Raw genomic sequence first — 4,646 nt, 5'->3', positions numbered from 1 at the left:
CTGGCACCAAGTGTTAGATGTTTGTGTGAATTAATGCCATGGTGGAGATGGTCCATGGGGCTCAGTAGTACACCTGCTCCTCAGTACAGGTGGTGCTGTAGGCCCTGACTGCTTGCAGGTCTTCTTCCTGCCATTTCTTCCTGAATTACTCATTGAAAACACTTAAATCCAACTGAGGTTCTTAAAGCTGTGTTTGTAATGCCAGACCAAATGCTTAAGTCTCCTCTAGTCAGGTAGAAGAGAGGAGGATCTACATTTTTTTACCCAACCTTGGTTTTGTCTCTGCTGGAGGCAGGAGGTGCAGCCCTGAGCTGCCTGGGTGCCAGTGGCCTGTGCAAAGCTGCAGGCTCCGGTGCTGTGTTTACTGTTGTAGAGGGCTGCGTGGTGCTCATTACACACAGCTCAATTAGCAGTAATCATGGAGCTCTGCCTCTTCACCACTCACAGCTGCTTTACTCTTCCTTCAGCCTGAGCCTCTTAGCAAATGATTTTGATTAGCTACAGAGGCTGCTCTGAAGTTGGTGTCCAAACCTTGCAGGGACATGGATGGAGCTGGTACCATCCTCCTTTGGAGCTCTTCTTTATGCTTTTTAAACAACAGGTGGGGAAAGAGGCTTGAAGGAGTTAGTTAACTAATAGACTGTGGTGTAACAGCCTCTTCCTTTCCTGGGTGGAAGCCACACAGGTACCATAGAGGCCAGTGCTGAACAGAGTTGTTTGTTACACACTACACAAAGGAAAGCTTTCACCACAGGGAAGAGACTCAATGAAGATACTGGTTGCTGTCTTTGTTAGCTCTTAAATAAACAGACTGTCTGAAGTGTGGTTTAAATTACTGTTTTATTAAGATATTGGTAAAACTTCAACAGTTGTTGTTTTCCTGTATAAACAGCTTTCATAAATAAAATATGGATGACTAATACATGGTTAGAACTAAACTCATAGGTGAACTGTGGAACAAGATTGCCAATGGGCAGTTAAATGGTTAGCTTGCATTTATGCACTTCATACAGAACATGTTAGTTTGATGAACAAGGTCATACAGAAAGGTCAACAGGAGCACCCAGTGCAGCCACTGCCACCCTGCCTGACTAGTGACACAAGTACCGGTGCAGCAGCAGAGTGCGCGGGGTGATCTCAGCCAGATTCCCCTGCTCTTGTTCCAAGGTGTCTTCCAGAGTGAAGGAGAGAAAAAAACAACCTAACAGAGTGGTTGTGACAGAGGAGGGCTGTACTAGACCCTACTGGGTGGGGGTTATTTTCTTTTTCTGTAGCTTAAATGCTGGCAAGTACAGTGCAAGTGCCTGATCAGCGAGGACTGGGAAAGGAAACACACTGAAGTCAGAGGGTGTGTTAATGCTTCGTTATTACTTATTGCACACGATACAAGGGTAGAAAGTTTTGTTCCTGGTGTGAAGAGGATATGACTTAAAGAAAGATTGCCCTAAATTACAGGCATGAACAAAGCTGCAGTATCCCCTTGGATGGCTTTGTTTATGTGAGCAGTGCCGAGTGAATTGTGCTAAACCAGCCCCTACTTTAGACCAATCTTTCTCACTGTGGGTCTGTTGTTTGTTTTACTCGTTTGTTTTTTTTTCCCCTGCAGAACATGGCCAGGGTGGGGGAGGATTTAGCGAGGAGATAGAGGACCTGAACTACAGCAGCCGTGTCTCTTAACACTGAGCTGGCTATGCCTCACCTTATCTGCCCATAGGACAACGCGTTTCTCACTGACACACAGTGTTCCGAAAACAGAGCGGTGTTTCTGTGACGATGAACCACTATAAATGTGGCGTAAGAAAAGTCTGCTTTGACATTGTCCTGCCGTGGTGCGACGCGACCCGAAAACGCGAATGCTGAATGGTGGTAAGCTCGCGAGGACAATCGATGGCACTTCTAGGTAAAGAAAAGTTATATACATGTGTTTCCACCCACCTTTAGTGCAAATCGAAACGGGTTAACAGCTCCCTGGTCTGGTGCTATGCTGCTCTCTGCAGCGCAGACATTCCTCAGAGTTGCACATTTACAAAGTACACAGGAAACTACCAGCGAGGGGCTCGAGCGGCTCCCGCCCCTACTCACAGTGAAGAGCTTACGAGCAAGTTTTGAGCAGCTTCGGACAAACCACCTCAAAACTGACAGAATTTCAAACCAAACCAAAAGAAGAAAAGAAAAGAAAAGAAAAAGAAAGAGGAAAAATGTTTTCACTGCCTACCTCCTAGATCTGCACACAGGTAAACTGAAACTGATGCGGGTTGTGTTAACGCGGAACAGGGATACTTCAGCTCTTTATTGGAAAGATTTCGGCATACAAATTTCACCACCACTAAGATACACGAGAAAAATACAAAAAAAACACAGGTCACAGACTGAATTCTCAGTATCAACACTTAATAAATACAATTAGATACCTTTATATTAGCCTAATAGTTTTTACACTTGTCACCAGATAGACAATCCAAGTACGAGATACACAACACTTAGATACCGTTAGAGGGGGGATTATTGCTTACGTCAGCAAGCAGCAAATAAGGGCACAGGAGTTGGAACTGAAGAGAACTACTTCCTATCACCAGTGGCATTAAGAGCAAACACTGCATTTCACAAAGCACTGCTTTTTTTGTCTAGTGTGTAGGATCAAGAGCAGCATATATCAGACCAATAACCACTACTTGTAATATTAGAAGAACTTTAAAGGACTTACCTTACAAATGGTTCCTATCTACTCTATAAATATGCATTTAGTGATGACATGAACACTTGCTATCTACACAATGGGGTTTGTTTTTACCTGACCACACTGCAACTACGATGGTAGATTGTTATCTCCTAGCAAGATAAACGGCATGAGTGGTGGAGTTGTCATTTATGAGTCCACACCTAAGAAGCTACATCCTTCCCAAACCAGCAGACACGCAGTCCGGTGCTCTCCAACTGCTCCTGCAGACTGGGAAGAAGTTTTACCATCCACAACTGCTTTTCATCCTAATTTACTCGTGGGAAGAATTGCACTTACACCACCCCTCTCTCTCTCTCTCTCTCTCTCTCTCTCTCTCTCTCTCTCTCTCTCTCCCCGAAGCACGACAGTCAGCTCTAAGATGGACTTTCGATGCCTCATTATTTAAAACAAAGGCACCGCAGCGATGCCCTGGAGTTGCATATTTCATCATTCCATGGTTCCTCAAAGATTTCCTCAGTAAATCTGACTTGGAACATATGCTGCAGCTAAAGAGAAGGTTGACAACAGCTAAGGCGTAAGAAGATGACAGATAAGAGCCAAATGATCCCGTTAAGATTAACAAAAAAGCTGGGAAAGATCAAAGGAACCCAAAGCCACGCTCCAGCTCCTGGTTACTGCCAAGGCCTTTTGCTGTTCATCAGATTGCTTTTAAAATAGTGCATCAAAGAAGTGGAAAGAGGCAGGATCCAGGCCTTGCCCTCTTGTCGTGCGGAACAATCTCCCGGCTACTTAGTATTAAAATACTCTGCAAATTCTAGCTAACTACTAATACTGGCATTAAACTGCTACTGCTGAAAGGATGCGAGTTGTACAAGAAACGCCTGCGAAGCCTCGATTCACACTCCTCCAAGTGTCTTGCTGTGACAAAGAATAGTAGCAGGATGTGTCTTTAGTGGAGCTGATGGCAACCCTCCGCTTACTTAAGTCCCAATTAACTGCTCCCCTAGGGGGTGAGCAGCACCTCCAGGGAAAGGAAGAGCCAGGGGCTCCTGTTTGTTTCCCAGTCAGCTGATGAAAAGTTAAGGGCAACTGACATTCCTCGCTGAACCCAGGTTTGACCACAGCAGGGCACTGGCCTGTCAGTGAGTATTTACCCCCTCCCTTAAACCCAAGTGCAGCCACTGCTCATCCCCATCTGTGAGGCTCCTATCCATGCTGGGTTGCTCCACAGCCTGGCAGCTGTCCCTGCACAGTCTGGGAAACACCAGACTGTAGCAGGAGGGCTGCCTGTAGACAGCATCCTATCACCCTTCCTGCTGCAACCTCACCTGAAATGCCATCTAGGAGTCATTACTGAGACCAAACAGCTCATTCAAGTTGCTCATTATCTCTGGAGGCAGTTCTCTGATTTGCCTGGTTGACTGACAGTGGTATTGTACTGAACATCTCCACAGATTGAGTTCTTTTAAGACCTGAGATGAAGTCACGGTGGAAAGAGGTTGGCTCAAAGCATTAAGCACAATCATCTTCAATTAAAACTAATTGAAAACAGTTCCCTAAACTGACAAAAAGGAGAAGAATGCCACTAAAAGCACCAGAAAGATACCAAATTCCCTACACTGCACCTCTAGCCATAGGAAATCAATGTTTTAACTACAAAGAAAAGTTTTCTTCATATCCCATTTTATGTTACATGAAAAAAAACCCAAAACTAACCAACAGAAAACCCCACCAAACCAACCAAAATGTAAATGATGAGTCTGTACCTCAACTGGAGTCTGAGAACAGAGCAGCAGGAGCTCAGTTTGTCCATTCCTAAGTTACCTGGTAAAACCCTGTATGGCTTTTAGTCATCTACCTGCAAAAGTGATGTAAATTTTCTAATTCACCTTAATGCTCGCCTGAAATAAACAGAAAGCAGAACACAACCCTCCCTTCCCTCCCTCCCTCCCCCACCACACACCTC

This window comes from Dryobates pubescens, chromosome 13 (genome assembly GCF_014839835.1).
Source record: "Dryobates pubescens isolate bDryPub1 chromosome 13, bDryPub1.pri, whole genome shotgun sequence".
Taxonomy (NCBI): domain Eukaryota; kingdom Metazoa; phylum Chordata; class Aves; order Piciformes; family Picidae; genus Dryobates; species Dryobates pubescens.
The sequence above is the reverse complement of the archived record's forward strand: the minus strand, read 5'-3'. Positions refer to the sequence as shown.